Source organism: Papaver somniferum, chromosome 7 (genome assembly GCF_003573695.1).
Source record: "Papaver somniferum cultivar HN1 chromosome 7, ASM357369v1, whole genome shotgun sequence".
NCBI classification, from domain to species: domain Eukaryota; kingdom Viridiplantae; phylum Streptophyta; class Magnoliopsida; order Ranunculales; family Papaveraceae; genus Papaver; species Papaver somniferum.
In genome coordinates this window covers 105,226,612-105,244,371 of record NC_039364.1, presented here as the reverse complement: position 1 = coordinate 105,244,371, position 17,760 = coordinate 105,226,612, and positions in this window count along the sequence as shown.

Genomic DNA, 17,760 nt, shown 5'->3' with positions numbered 1-17,760 from the left:
AAATTCATGAATTTTGAGAATTTGATGAATTTAGGGAGTTTCCATGAATTGAAAGAGTTTTCATGAGTTCAAGGAAGCAAAAAATATTAAAATAATAAAAACAAGGGCGTGTGGGACCTTGGAAGGTATGGCCGGCCGGCTTGGGCCGGTCCCACGAGTTTCCCTAATTTTTGTGTATTTTTCATGTATTTTTGATGAATTGAGGGAATTTTTCCTAATTTGAGAGAAATACCATGAAATCAAGGAATTTGATGAATTCAAGGAAAACTAATAATAAAATAATAAAACAAAGGGCCGTTAATTTATAATTATTTGATGATTTGTGCAAAAATACCATGAAATCAAGGAGTTTTTTCATGAAATTAGAGAAATAATAATAATAATAATAAAATAATAAGGAACCGTGGGGTGTGGGGCCGGTTGGGACCAAGGCATGGACGGTTGGACAATGGTCACGCCCCACACTCCTTTCCTTAAATTTATATTATTTTTTATGGATTTATGGAAGTACCATGAAACCGAGGAGTTTCCTCGAGACGAAGGAGATTTGATAAAATGAGAGAATTTTCATCAAATCATGGAAAATAATAAAAATGCATTAAAAATATAAAACTGGCGTGGGATTGACCACGACACGGTCGGTCGGTCGTGTGTCCGTGCTCCAAGCACCCTGGTTAATATTTTTAATTATTTATTATTTTCTTCTCTATTTTGCATAGGTTCATCGTTTCGTTGTATTTCTGAAATTCGTTCGTGCGGCGACTGTTAGTGTATTGTCGTTGAATACACCTTCACCATTTGAATCGGGGCTTACTTAGAGGTATCTCAGACGCCCGGTTGTTGATTATTTATTACTAATTGTGGATTTCAATGGAGAATAATTCACAAAACTGAGTAATAAGATGTTTACTATTAATTCATAGGATCGGCTGAGGATTCAACTACGAATTCAGAATAATAAAGTGAGCATTACCATTCCATGGGATCGTGGATTCGACCATAGAATCAGAGTAATTAAGATTTATCTATTACCATTTATGAGACCAGTTGTGGATTCGATCATGAAATCGGAGTAATGAGATAATATAGTTATTGTTATTCTATGAGATCAAGCTGTGGATTCGATCATAGAATCATAACATTTTTTATTGCCATTCCATGGGATCAGTCGTGGATTCGACCGTGGAATATGAGCAATAATAGATTATTCTGGGAATTCAGTAGTGAATGTCACGGCAAAGTTAATCTTAATTAGGAATAATTAACTTTGTGGCTCTATACTAGCAGAGCAAGCCGTCTAGGAGCATTAATTATCCCGATATGAGCTTGTCGGTAAGTCATATCCTTTATATAGTCAGGGTAAACTTGTTGTTTGTTCCTGAAGACGTTGTCGCTCTATACTAACAGAGCAAGCTGTCTAGGAGCCGTCCATCTCGTGATACTATATAGAAATAATCACTGAAAGTATTCAGTATTCATGAGATATGTCGTTGTCCAGTCGTGAGACTACATATCTACATGTACTCTGAGAGAAAGTACTCTCCGTTGAGAATTCGATGAGAGACCCGTGTCTCGATACTCACGTCTGATTGCTGAATCAGAGCTTCGTATAATTATGAGTTTACGATTTTAGCCTTTGTCGAAAATCCACCATCTACATTTGCGATGCGAACTACCAACCTTGCAGCGCTACAACAAGCCACCGAACTTTTTGATGATCATTTATTCCAGTGTTCGAGACTCTTGGTCACATGAGATAGTGTTGGTTTTGGGTCTTTGCAACAACGATTAGCTATTATGCCTATCAAAGGGGGCAGTCTCGGCTTTTATACTATGGCGGACACTCGCGATTATTGTTATCTTGCCTCCAAAAGTCATACTATTCCAGTTCAAAAGATGATACTCGGTAGCTTATTCTCATCAGATACAAGTTCTGCTTATCAGTTGGCTCTTCAGAATTTCATCCAGGTATGTGGACTACCTTCTACCTGTTGCTTTGATGATACTTCCCCCTTCCATGTACGCCCTGGCAGTTACTTATTTTGATACAGTTAAGAAGCAAATCCCATCCAATTTTCAATGTCTGCAAGAGATTCCATTCCGTGGCAATGTAACCGTATTAAGCATGCCCAAGATTATTTTTTGGTTGTACCCATTAGTGGTTTGAATCAGTTCCTCGATCCAAGACAGTTTAGATCCGTGGTTTGTTATCGTCTTGGTGTTCCCTTGTTTGTTGAAGGTGGCTTATGCTCACGTTGTAATAGGTCTATGGATATTTTTGGTGATCACGCACTCCATTGTTCCAAAGATGATGGTTTCAAGTTCCGACATGACCTCGTAATCTTTGACATCTGTTACAAAGTTGGTGTGCCTACGAGTAAGGAAGTGGCCCTTGGGTTTTTGTCAGATGATAATAGTGGTTTGCGCCCTGAAGATATTCTTGTTTATAATTGGGAGAATGTCCAAGATGTTTGCATGGATGTCACATGCATCTCACCCTTTATGGGTGAAGGTATTTGTGATTTTATTCCTGGCCAAGTTGTTTCGAATGTTGTATTACGCAAACATATTAAATATTTGGACAAATGGGTATCACACGGTTATGGTTTGGGTGTTCTAGCCTTCTCTACTTTGGGGGATCTTAGTGATGATACTTTGTGTTTTTTTAAGAGATTGAAAAATTGTTTAGTTAGTAATGATGCTAGTGATGGGTAGGTAAAAAAAATATTTATAGATTAGGGGTAGCTATTCAAAAAGGTGTTGGTGCCCAGCTTGTTGTTAGGTTCCCGACCAAAATTCTATATGAATCATGAGTTATTTATTGATATTTACGAGAGAAATACCAAGACATGGCCCAAAAACAAAAAAAAACAACCACAAGATCAAATTTTCTTTTGACTTTTCTAATTCTTTTCTTTCCTTCTTTTCCTAATTACTCCGTAATTTAACATTTTCCAAACTTGAAGACACGGAAAGCTGCAGTGCAACCGGAGATCAGACCTGAGACCAGAACGATGACCCTAACTTCCAATTATTCTACAAGGGTCTAGCCGAGCAATTCCGAAAAACACAGCAGAATTCCAATAAAAAACCCTCCTAAGAAAAATCTACAACAACAATTAAACATCACAGAGATCAGATCAATGGAAGAAACCAATAGAGAAAGAAATCACGAGATGCTACATCTAATAAGAAACAAATTAACAATCATAATCATGCATGACCATGGATTTAATTGATGACAACCTAATCAATTTGAACGAATTATTAAGATAGAAACAGAATTTACAGGTGACATAAATGAATGCAAATTCATGAACAAAGGTCTAAGCTAGGAAGAAAACGAAAACATAATGACAGTTAATAAGAAATCTTCACCGATACTTACCTTAAATTTAAAAGAGAATCCCCATATCATCAAAGGTTGCCATCATCTTCATCACCGACACAATATTCTTAACTCTGTTTAGGAGCACCAGGTTGGTATGCCAGCCCCGACAATGCAATTAACTAGTTTCCCACCAACGGTACTCGTAGAGCTTTTTGATCCCACGGAAGTCTTTAAATGAGCGGCCGTAAGAGATTTCGCCTAATTAGTGTACTTTCCTCTCCGGATACACGGCTCCACCAGAAACAACAAGAATGAAGTTTGCCTGGCTCTTAGGCTAGTTTGCAAGAAATGCAAACTCAAGTATTTATAGACCAAGGTTGTTTGGACAATAAGGAAATTCCAAAACTGAAAATATTCTCAAGATATGAATTAAAGTACCTAAATTCAGTTTTCCTGTTTCCAATAAATGTTAACCAATATTTCCGAAAACTCTCATAGAAAATTTCTGCTCCCTCCGTTCCACTTTAGATGATGTTTTAGGTTGTTGTTTTTTTTTTGTTCCAAAATAGATGAGAATTTATTTTCCCCAAATTCTCACTGATCTACCCCTGCTTTGGAATCACAACATAACATTCATTCTCTTTGTAATATGTGAAGGATAATAAATCCAATTTAAGACTTGAATCTATTCCATATAATATATACTCTATCTTGGGATATTTGGTTATCCCTAGTAGAATTATATGGGGATTCATAATTTACACTAGAATCTAGAAACTAAAAACTATGAGGTTTAAATTTTTGGAAAGTTTTAGAAATGTACTAAAATGGGTATATTTGGAAGAAAACAAATACTCTCTTTGGTATTTCTTAATATGCATGAAAAACTCTAGAACATCATCTAAAATGGAAAGGAGGAGTATTATTAGTCTAGCACATTAACTAATAATATTCCCAAAGGATATGATATAATTGTTGGTAATTAAAATATATATGATGAAAATCATAATTAAATGCTTTTCAATATTTCGCACCAGGATCACCTTGAACATCAAGGAATATCTTTGAACAATTAATGATAAGAGTTATTTACATGTTCAAAATATGTCGACTTCTGAAGCTTCTCATCTTGACAAACCCAAAACCCTAATTCACATACACCATAAAGAAATATGTGAACCATGGATACTTGATTTTGTACACGGAACCGATTAAACCATCACTCCAATATATGTTGTGACCGGTTATAACATGATTCCCAATATAGGTTATAATCGGCTACACTTTGCACCATGAAGTAGCTTGTGACCGGTTACACCTTGCTTCCCGAAGTATCTTGTGACCGGTTACACCTTGCTTCCCAAAGGTAGCTTGCGACCGATTACAACTAACTTACTTATTCATTTTGTGACCGGTTACACCTTGGTTCCCAAATTAAATTGTGACGGGTTACAACTTGCATTCCAATATAGCTTGTGATCGGTTATAACTTGATTTCCAATGTATCTCATGACCGATTACAACTAGCTATATTATATATGCTATGACCAGTTATACCTCAAGTCTCAACAACGTTAAGATAGGTTATGCCATTGTCATCTTCCATTGGTCATCCAAAAGATATTCAATGGATAACAAGATCAATTATGATTTCCCTTTCGATTATGAAAACAAGTTCATATATCTACTTCCTTAAACTAATGTAAAGATACATAGTTTTCTAGGATGAAATCTCCCTTATAAAGCATAGTTTGGACAACTTAGGCAAGTTAAAGAGTGGTCCGGATTCATTTTGGGAAAGCTAAATTCATGATTGTGGTTTGCATTAATTAAAATTAATCATTATGAGTATTTTATTAATTAGTGTCTCATTAATCTCTCATAATGAATAATTTATTAAATTTTCATCATTTAATGTCCTCTTAATTAATCTAATAAATATGTATTTTTACTTTAATAAATAATTTTAATAAAAATTATATCAATAGAAATTAGTGGTTAGTAGTGGAAGAAATAGTGGTTGGTAGAAGCGGTGGTGGTGGAGGCGATAATATCAGTGGTGGTGGAAAAAATAATGCTGAAGGGTGGTTTTATGGTAGTGATGTTGGTGAATAGTCGTGAACATTATTAGTTCTGAATATTTACAACACATGCAACATTGTATCGTGAAAGATGTAGATGGTCATCACGTTTGATAAAAACATATATCATATTTTATGAAAATATGAAAATTTGGCTACAAAAATTTGTGATTAGCCAGATTATGAAAATTTGGCTATCACAGATCGTCAGGGTTTTTATCTATTCAAAACTTTTTGGTCTAGAAATGTGAGATTTTCTCAACAACCAATTTTTCGTTCATATTTGTTTATACTTAGTAGAAATAGAATTTTGATTTCATCCTGATTCAAAAACGGGTTAACATAAAATTGATTGCAATACAATAGAGTATATAACAAAAAAAAATATAATTGAATAAATTAATTAACAACCTAAGTTTGTTCAATCAAAACTTTACTCATGATGTGTGTGATTTAAAATTAGAGGTACGACAAACGGCCAACGGGAGGACGCGGCGGTTGTGATGGAGAAATAAATGGTATTAGATGGTTTTTTAGTGGTGGCGGCGGTTGGTGAGTAGCAATAGGCTACGTTAATTTTGTGTCGCTACAAAATGTGTAACATTATAAATTAGAAGTTGTGGTTGATGGTCTTATTAATAAAATAATCTCGGTTAAAATACGTGAAAGATCAAAAAAATAAAATAAACCAAAAAATGTCATGTTATATAATTACTACAAACAATCGGGCACAAGGTAAAATCAATACATAAAAAACTACTTATTATCGGGAGGTGTCATTATGGTAAGGGATGTATCCTAGGTATGCATACTTTTCTGCCTATTTCTTTGTATTGTATTATACAATGAAGCTTCGCTAAGTTAGGAAGATAAAGACCGGTCCTGATTTTTCCTTCCAATTGGTAAATTCACGAATACACGTTTATTTGAGAAAAATTCATAACATATTGTTTTATTCCCATCTCAAAAGTCAAAATCAAAAAGAAAAAATTTGATCAACTGAAAATAACAAACCTTCCTTCCCATAAAATTGACCAATTGATTTGTTGCTCACATTCGGTAGGATGAGTGGGTTTGAAAACTCTAATTCCTTACTTTAGATCAAACGAAAATCAGAAATAAAGTTGGGAAGGGAGATAGATTGCGGAGAGGAAAAAACTCAAATCTAAGAGTATAGTTCCGCTCAATATTTTTTCAATTTTCTCTCAATCTTCGTCCACCAAAACGTACATCTGTGACCTTAAACTACTCTGAGCTAACAACATATGAGAAAATCCTTTTATATATATATATATATATATATATATATATATATATATATATATATATTGTTTCATGTATGATTTTTTTGGAATTTCTATCATTTTCTTGAATATCGTTTGTTGTATTGTATATTTAGCTGAAGCATACATTTTCAAAGATAACCTTATTGATTACAATAACCTCATGGTTGAAATTTAGGGGTTCCTGTATTTTGTGATTAGTCAGGTTATGAAAACTTGGCTATCACATGTCGTCGGGGATTCATTTATTCACAAGTTTTTTGTCTAGGTTTAGACATTAGAGGAAATAGAATTTTGGTTTCATCTTGATAGAAGAGAGAAACTTATAAGGTTATTCAGATTACACATTATAATTTGACAATAGATTGGTATTTACAAAATAATCTTACATGTATACAAAAGCCTTTGTTCTCCGGACTTATGTTTCAAAGTACAGAATAATTTGAGTAGAAGTTATTTTCAATAAATAATCTAACATGACTATACGTAATTTATATAACACCCTTTCCATTATGGAAAGATAAAGAGTGGCCAAGATTTGTTTAGGGAAAAGCAAAATCAACAGTTGTGGTGGTTTACATCATAATTGTATACCAATAATTTCTCATAATAAATATTTTATTAATCCAACATTATAAATATCTTATGATTATCTTCATAAATAAGCTTTCATTAATCTTACGTTATAAATATCTTTTTACATCATAAATATCTTATAATTATCTTTATAAATTAACTTTTACTTAATATTTTATTAATTTTTCATTATAAATGTCTTATAATTTTTAAATAGATTTTCCTTTAGTGGGAAAGAGTACGACGGAGAGTAGAACATATTATAAGAAATTAAATGGGAGCCTTGCAACAAGATGGGCTCCAACCTATTTTTGAATAACAACCCTAAGTTCCTAACCTAGGGAGAATAAAATCTCCCACTTTAACATTCGCAACATTAAATATTCATCATTAAATAAATATAGTTTCATTATTAATTTTTTTGTTAATGTTTTAAATGTTTTATGATTATCTTAATAGATACTTTTATTAAATAAATAATAAATTGTTTAATAATCATATCAATCGGGTGGTATTTGCGGATGGTGGTCCATGGAAGCTGATGACGATGGTGATGAGGTACTGGTGGTGGAAGTGCAGGTGGTCAGTGGGACACAAGTAAACTATTATGGAAGTTGTGGTTGATTTTTTTAATGTGAAAATGGAAGTTGTGGTTGATTTTTTTAATGTGAAAATAAGCTGGTTATAATACAGAAGAAACAATTGTACAGGCTGACCGCAATTTTCCCTAAAAACAACTTAGAAGAATTCAAGGATGATAGGGTAATAATCTACTATTTGCATAGTTAAGGTTTTCAGTTGGTATCACTACATGTTTCACTCGGTGGTTTCTTCGAGACAGCTATTACGGTCAACCTAGCAATTCTCAAAAAAAAACATAAAAAAATATTGTCACTATATATATCCAACAAAAAAATTACAACGATTAAAACTGACATGTTCTTCTTTTACTTATTATGAAGACCGTGTCGTTACGGCACGGGTGAAGCTCTAGTGACACCTATATAATGCATACATAATCCAACAAATATATACAACAGATTATGTTGATGTCATATTTACGATGTTCCAAAAGATAAGCGTTTATACTTCGTGATATGTTTTCCTTGATACTTTGATCGTACTGTTATGACCAAGTCTCATCACTAGAGTATTATATACAATATATGCAGCTTCGCATGTTATGTTTCCAATATAGCACGAGTTGAAAGATACGTTAGGAATGGAAACAAGATCAAGTCAATATTACTAACCTCAAGTGGAAGGATGATGTCGTCGTTGTAGTCATTACTTCTTTCATTCTTCAGGTCTTCAGAGTAATACTTGTATGTCTCAATTTGACTTTCTAGTCTAACCTAAACGAAGTTGACTCTAGTATTTAAACAAGCGACTCTGGATTAGTTTTGATACTAAAATATGACAACCAAACTTGACATACCAACGCTTGGTGGGTTCAACCGAGCTATGCTCTAACAATACTAATTCTTCTAATTTACTCCCTTGGATGATTTTACTATTCATGTAAGTGATTTTTCTTTTCCCTTTTCTTGAAATGCCCCATTTTGACTAATTTTTACCGAGATTTTCTCAGAGTTGTTGTTCCTGCAAATAGGATTGTTGTTGTATATTCATTAGCTGAAATGGTGCTTGAATTTGTGAAAAATTATGGGGATATATTAGGACAACAATGAACACTGAGAAATGATGGGGATGCATTCAGTGTTAGTAACACATTTTTTGTGCAGTCAACAATATCAATGATTCTTTATATGGCTATCGTCTAAGAACAACTCAATGTTGAGTTGAGTTTTATGAGATTGGGACTCATGGTACTGGTTGTGGTGTTGATATTGATTTACTTTTTTTTTGTGTGTGAAATTGACGGCTTATAAGAATTGATATTGGGTTTGTTTCAAAAAAAAGTTAGATTTTTGATTGTGTTTTAGTTTGGAAACGTTGTATTTGCGGTGTTCTTGACTACGTCTAAACTCTGACCTAGTTTGCAACAGTAGCGGCGATATGATGTCCGGAAGGTAACAAAGGGAGATGATAAGAAAGTAAAAGTGTATGGATGCAAATATATGCCATGAATATTTAACAAAATGAAGGATAAAAATGTAAATGCATAAATATATCAAATGGTAAAGTTATTAAAATTAATTAAATTTGAATTTAACAGAGTCAACGTGAAGTACCAACCACTAAATTGGACAAATGTAAGACCAAACGCTAACTTTGGACAAAACCTGAATACCAAACACCGATTAACCCTTTGATCTATTAGTCTTGTTACCATACTAGATATAACACGTGCCGTAACGGCACTGGTTAAGACCGAATCAATATTACATGTAAAACGATTTTAATAAATTGGTAGTAGTTTTATTTTTAAAAAATATATAAAAAGCATGGAAAACTATCTTATCCATGTTTTTGTGTGGAATTACTATAAGACAATTAGGAAAACTATGAATATTTCATCTCAGTGCTTACGGTTCCTTTGAATGGAGTCAACGGGTGAATACATTTTGTTAATGTTGGAGACTTTATGCCGACTCTGGGTATATATTTACATTGGTGGAATAGAGAATGTAATGTATTAAAAGTTCAATGTACTTGGAATATAAAAGTTTGTAAGAGGTAATAACACAACCTAAAAATAACATCAACGTAATCAATTAGTGAAACTGCGGGGGTCTAACAACCTCACCCAATATTTCAATTAGCAATTTGTATGGACTAACTCTAATATGCTTTAAAGAGAATCAACTAGACAGTCAGACTCAATCTTAATAAAAAGTATATCAAGGAGTTATGATCTCGATCTCTTGATTTAATTTATACTCAAGCAAATAGAAATCTGCGAGTCTTTATTAAATACAAGAGATATAAACTTGGATGGTACCAAAGACCAATATCCAAGGATCAATCAATTTCCAATCAACAACCAAAGGTTGGATTTCACAATTGATTGATACAACGCACAACCTGTGATATTTCAATTATATAACAAAATATAATGCAGAATAAAAATAACACAGACACCAGAAGTTTTGTTAACGAGGAAACCGCAAATGCAGAAAAACCCTGGGACCTAGTACAGATTGAACACCACACTGTATTAAGACGCTACAGACACTAGCCTACTAAAAACTAACTTCGGTCTGGACTGTAGTTGAACCCCAATCAATATAACACTGATTCAAGGTACAATTATGCTCCTTACGTCTCCGATCCCAGCAGGATGCTACACATTTGATTCCCTTAGCTGATCTCACCCAAAACCAAGAGTTGCTACGACCCAAAGTCGAAGACTTGTATAAACAAATTTGTATCACACAGAAAAGTCTACGGTGATAGATAAATCTATCTCCCACAGATAAACCTACAAGTTTTGTTCCGTATTTTGATAAAATCAAGGTGAACAGGAACTAATCGATAACCCGGACTTATATTCTCGAAGAACAACCTGGAATTATCAATCACCTCACAGTAATCTTAATCGTATGGTAACGAAACAAGATATTGTGGAATCACAAACGATGAGACGAAGATGTTTGTGATTTCTTTTTATCTTGCCCTATCGGAAATATAATCTCAAGTCAGTTCTTTCAATTGAACTTGTACGATAGAAAATGGCAAGATCATATCGCTCAACTATAAGAGAAGTAGTTTCGTCTGGCTTTACAATCTCAATGAAGTCTTTAAGTCGTTAACCTACAGGGTCTCGAGAAGAAACCTAAGGTTAAAGTAGAATCGACTCTAGTTAAACCAACTAGTATCACACAGGAGGTGTGGGGATTAGTTTTTCCAGTTGCTAGAGTTCTCCTTTATATAGTTTTCGAATCAGGGTTTGCAATCAATGTTAGCTTAGTAACAAAGCAAATATTCACCGTTAGATGAAAACCTGATTATATAAAAGCTAATATCTTTCAACCGTTGGATCGAAACTTAGATTGTCATACACAAATAAAATGTATTTCATTTAGGTTTGAGTTACCGTACCTAAACGTGTACACTTAGTTGGTTCACAAATAGTTAACCAATGGTTAGCCATATGAGCACTTTCATATTAACCGTATTCACCTTCTTCATAACTAGTTCAAATGACTTCAAAAGAACTAGTTAAAGAGTTGTTCAATTTATTAGGTATCTATACATAGACACAATTGAAACAAAATCGGTTTGATTCATTTGAATCAATTCATGAACAATATAGTCATGGTTTGCAAAGATTGCATTCCTTATAATTTATTGTTTAAGTTCATGAACTACCGATTTGAGAAAATAACCAGCTTGGGTACGCGTACCCAACCTGTCTCCTTTACCAATTCCGTATGCACACATATGCACACACTTGGTTTCCGGTACATGGACTTATACACTAATGTGCGAACACATATGCTTATATCCATAGATGGTTACATAATCTCAAGTCTACATTTCAATCATTGAAACATTCTTCTATAATGTTATATTAGTCGTTATTCACAGCTATCGTCATCAAAGCAATTTTCAAGAGATTGAAACGTCATCGTGACTTTCGTCACGGGTAAAGATGAAAATGGTTAAAGTGAAAGCTTACCAACACGTATTTCAAGAAATAGATAGGCGAGATAAACTCGGCTCGAAATAGCAAATGCGTATGTATGAAAACTATCATACTTATACGACTTTTGTCTCAAGAGTAGGAGATAAAGGAGATAGACTTTTGAGTGATAGATAAGTTCAAGTCTCCACATACCTTTTAGTCGGATATAGTTCCACTGGTTCCTCGAGTAGTTCTTCGTCTTCGTAAGATGATCGCGGTGGAGTATGGAGCTCAACTACACTTAACTATCCTAGTCCGAGACTTAGCTTTAAGTAGACTGGAAATCAAGACATATAGTTTTGACAACGAAATTTGAGAAACAAGTTTGAGATATCAACGCTTGCGAGTTCGACCGAGCAATGCTCTAACAATTAGCATGCCTAAAATCATCATAATATAGCTAGATGTAACTGGATACCTAATGAGCAATTATTTTCCTTTACGCTATGTATGGCATGTTTTGAATACTCATTTCATATTTCGATATTCCGTGTGTACTTACTAAACGAACTGTAGTGCACCGGAATACTCATACCACGAACATTTTTATGCTATTAAAACAACTCCTTCATGATCAAAGCTTAGATAAGTATATTCTTAAAAATAAAAGAAAAATTGTTAAACTAAGATTTTCTAAAAGATTTTAAAAATATTTAAAAAATTTAAATATTTTTATTTTACATTTAGAGGATTTTCCCTAAATATATAGAGCTTTTTTAAAAGAAAAAAAAAACAAAACCCACATTTTAAAGAAATAAAATAAGTGGAGTACTCAAATTAATGTCAACATTTTTATTAATTCGGGACTTGTATATGTTGAAGACCTACAGGAGGGTAGTCAAACAAGATTTCAAATGATTTTGGGAGAGTTCTCAAATCTACTGTTAGTCAATAAAGATTTTTGGAGAGTCTCCCAATGTCTCTTGTTATTGGTTGGAGACTTTTTTCAAGTCATTTAAATTCTCTGAAACTCCATGTTATTGGATTAAGATTTCGTAAGAGTCACTTCAACACCCTTGTTATTCAAAAAAGAATTGAAAGTCATTGATTTGTAATTTTTAGAGATTTGTGGAGACTTTTTAATGAAAATAGGCATGGTTGAAATCTCTCCTTGAGAGGTGATATTTTGAGAGACTTGGAAATATGGAAAATATTTTGAGAGACTTGGAAATATGCAAGATTAGTTACTACACATAGAAATTTTTGTGTTCCATATATCTAACCCATACACATCAAAAAATTGGTCACATATTTCATTAGTTTTTTTTTTAGGCACAAGACAACAATGAGATTTATTTTGAAAATGGTCACATATTTCATTAGTTTTTTTTTCTTTTCTTTTGAAGCATTTTCGTTACGTATTCATGGTACTTTAATAAACATTGTAACGTGGTTAGTAAAAAATTGGTAGACGTATTGAATATTTTTAAGGGATATTATATGTTTTTTGTCTCCACGAGCCACAAAGATTCTTTACAAATATATTTCTTTTATCTCTACAAGTCACAAAGACTCCCTAAAATAATCTCAGGGAGTCACAAAGACTCCATAAAATACTCTGAGTCCCTAAAAGTCTCTATATTTTCAGAGAATCTCCGGAAGTCACTCAAATTAGAAATCTATGCAAGTCCATACAAATCTCGTTTGACTACTCCTGCTAATAGCCTAATAATTAGTTTTAAGTCATTCGAGTCGTAAGGTGGAGAAGGAATCCAAAGAATTCCAACTTATTTTTGTGGAGAAGGAATCCTCTCCACTCCGCGAATCGGGCGACCTCCGAGTCGACTCAATCCTCCCCGTTTCCACCCAATTTTGAGATCCAATCCGTCTAAGGGTGCACAGGAACCGAGCCGAACCGACGGACCGAACCGGAACCGGTGGAACCGTACCTGGTTTTGGACCGAACCGAGGTACAAGGTACAGGTACCGGTCCAAAAAATAGGAACCGAGGTCTGGATGTACAGGTACACGGTCCAATACAAGTACCGTGCCGTACCGGACCGAAAGTACCGAATAGTAAGAGCCATTAGATTTAGGAATTAATATGAGTATCTGATGGTGCCGGTATATATAGAAAAATTAATAGGGTTTGTTTTTTTTTTTTCATCTGTTACCCATCACCGAGCATCGTTTGCTCAACCTCTTGTCAGAAACAAATAACTCACGACATCTTCTGTTCCTCAACTGTGTTCCAACATTCATTATCACTGCCAAGCTCCAATTCCAACAGTCTCAGAAACCAAGCTCAACTTCGAAAGTCAATGGCAGCAACACCACTGATACGTCACCCTCTTCATTGGCAGTAATCATCATTCTCTCAACTGCGATCATCATGATCAACAATGGCAGATGGGATCTTCCCTGTTTTGTCGAGTTGTTCTCCATTCCTCGGCTGCAACTCTCCCAACCATCTCAGTCTTCATTATCCATCATCAACATCATCATTCTCGTTTTCTACCGACGTCCATCCATCGCAACCAGCACAACCACCTATCTCTATCATTCTTCATCAACGATGAGCAGACGCATCATCAATTCAACACACTAGTCATTATAGCAATTGCACAACTGCACTAGCATATGACTTGTTATTGTACCACAGTTTAGGAAGTTAATTACTACTCAAACTGCAGTTATAGTTTGTTTGCGAACACCACACCTATCTGTTAATTAGTACCGATCGGTACCGGTACCGTACCTGGTAACGTACGTGTACCGAATGGTACCGTAACCGAGATACAAGGTACAGGTACCGGTCCAAAATTTTGGAACCGAAGTTAGGGAGGTACAGGTACTTGGCCTCGGCAAGAACCGAGCCGAACCGTACCGTGTGCACCCTTAAATCCGTCTGCATGTTGAAATTTCAGGATTAATTTCTCTTTAATCGCCCAATATTCTTTTGATTTGATTTCTATTTCATTTTTCTGTAGTCTCTTAATACCCTAACTCTAAAAAGAAAAAAGTAAAACCCTTCCATGTCCGGCTAGATTTCTTTGGTTTACCGGCCATGTAGTCCTTTAAGGGACATTGATTCTGTTATAGTATCTGTGTTGTAAATGGCGAGTTGTTTCTTCAACTTGTTGCTGCTAGTTGGGTATTTGCAGTTCATCAATTCGGAGGTTTCCATCTATTAATCTAACACATCTATTCGATTTTGGGGTTTTTGCCAATCTATTTTATGAAATTTCAGGGATTCCTATCACTCCTCAAGGTTTGATCATTCTAATTACACTTGGGATTCTATAGTCTTAGGGGTTTCTGTTGCTGTTTAACCTAATTTTCTTCTTTGTGACAATCCGTCTTATGGGCTACAATATTATCAACTGTTTGACTTATGTTCCATGAGATTTTTTAGCACCCAGTGAATCATGCGCTTAAGTTCTTTTGTATTAGTCTTAATCTTTCATTTCATCTCCTGAATTTCTTCTCCCTTTCTAGATCCTATAGAGTTCGTTACCTAATTCCATAGAAATAGAAATTAGTTCTGCTGGCTTTTAAGTTTTTGTGTCGACTTGATGAAATATCTTCATTGTGAATTAACTATTTTGGTGCCCTGTCAGATTCATTAAGGTCTGGTTTTTCAGTTTTCTTATTGTGGAATAGTTAATTCCAGTAGTTTGTAGTATTTCTGTTGACGATGCCGTAGTATTTTCTCCTCTTGGTTTATAACTATTTTGGTGTTTTTCTCAGACCTCTCTAGTCTGGTGTTTTGTGTGGTTTTGGTGGAATAGTTTACAACCATTTCTTCTTTTTTTCATAGCCAGTAGTTCATATTAATATCCATCAGTTTTTTTCTCTTTACATTCTCTTAGTTTTTTCATGGTTTCCACTTCCTTTATTTAGTGTTTTTCGTAGTCCATATTAAGAATCTCTCTGGTTTTTGGTCCTGTTCAGTTGATACCTTTTTCTTCTCAACTCCTTTTAAGACGTTGTTTTCTTAGCAAGCTGCTATAGGAAGCAGCATTTGTTTTTCCCTCTTATAACTTTGATAAGGTCTCCCCTTAAACTTTTGAATATTGTTGTTTATCCCTGAATAAGCACTTGATTGGTATCTTTCCCTCCTTTAGTACCCAACAACTACTTTCTTTGGCACCCCCATTTGGCCAGCAACATATGGTTCTCCTCGTCATTTCTCCTACCACATACTATGCAGAATTAATGGTTTGCGTATTGTGGATACAGGGTCGGTAAGTTGTTTCTTTTATATAGTTCAACTTTATCCTCCCTTTATTTTCATTGCCTTCTCTGTTCTTTTACATATTAGCTTCTGTCAGTCTACTTTCTTTAAGTCTGAAAATTCAGTGTTATTTTTCTCTCTTAACAACAAATTGGTCCCCTCCTTTTTTTTTTTTTTAGCTTTTGTTCTCAACCACTTTTTAATCCACTCTTTTTTCTTCATTTTCAACTTCCTTGTAGAATCCGTAGCCTTAGTCCCCTGTTCTAGAGACATTATGAAAATCCTATCTTGGAACGTCCAAGGAATTGGAACCCCAATTACTCAGGACCACTTAAACCACTTAAATCAGTTTTATAAGCCAGACATAATCTTCCTTGCCGAGACAAAAGCGCCACTGTCTCGAATGGAAATTTTTTTGAAAAAATCTCAATTTGCCGATTGGTTTTTAGTACTTTCAGTGGGAATTGCAAAAGGGCTAGCAATAGCGTGGCACAACAACATAGAACTGCACCTAATTTCCTCAAACCTAAATGTGTGCCATTTTGAAACAAAAATTGGAATAACGGAGGTGCTGATAACTTGTGTTTATGGTGCAGTTGAGTCAGAAGATAAATTTGAACAATGGTCATATATTGCTAACATTGCTCAACAGGTCAATAAATCTTGGTTGCTAATTGGCGATTTGAACGTTATCCTAGACCCAGATGAAAAACAAGGTGGAAACTAAACAAGTTCAAGTAGCAAATCTTTCATAATTCGAACAATTGATTCTTTGGGACTACAAGACGCAGGATACGAAGGAGCACAATTCACATGGTCAAATAATAGAGAAGATGATGGCAATATTTGTGAAAAAATCGACATAGCTTTAACATCCTTCCAGTGGACAGAGAATTTTCCAGACACAAAGGTGATTCATTTGCCTAGAGTTGGTTCTGATCATACTCCGCTCCTTCTTGATTCTTATCTAGAAAAACAAAAATTACAAAAACCATTTAGATGCATTAGATCCTGGCTGTCACATCCTACTTTAGCTTCTTTAGTTGCCAACTCTTGGAATTATCGCTCCAGCATATCCCAAGACAGAAATATTTTTTCGAAGCTTAAATTATTATCCTCGGACTTGTCTCAATGGAATTCAGATGTGTTTGGAAACATCCATAAAAATATTAAGTCCCTGAATAATAGGATTGACAGTCTTCATAGTTCTGGAAATTTCGCCAAAAAACTGAATAAAATTAGACAACTCCAAGCGGATTTAGGCACATGGTACAAAATTAAAAACGATTACTATCATCAAATTTCAAGAGACAAATTTTTCAAGGAATCTGACCAAAACACAGAATACTTCCATGCTACAACTTCCAATAGGAAAAGAATCAATTCTATAAACTCTCTTAGAGAGCCCTCGGGCCTCTGGATTTCAGACAGAGATCAAATCAATACCCTTCTAGTAAACCATTTTACCCAGATAGGCACATCACAGAATAAGAATTCGGTGGAAGACTTATCAGATATTATTGATCCTTGCATCTCTGAGGTCAAAAATTCTTCATTAATTGCTATTCCGTCAAAAGAGGAAATCTGGAAGCAATCTCCAAAATGAATCAGGTGGGTGCCCCAGGACCAGATGGATTTCAACCAGGTTTTCTTAAAGCCAACTGGGATATACTGGGCCCGGATATAATCTATACCATTCAAGAATTTTTTAAAACCGGAAT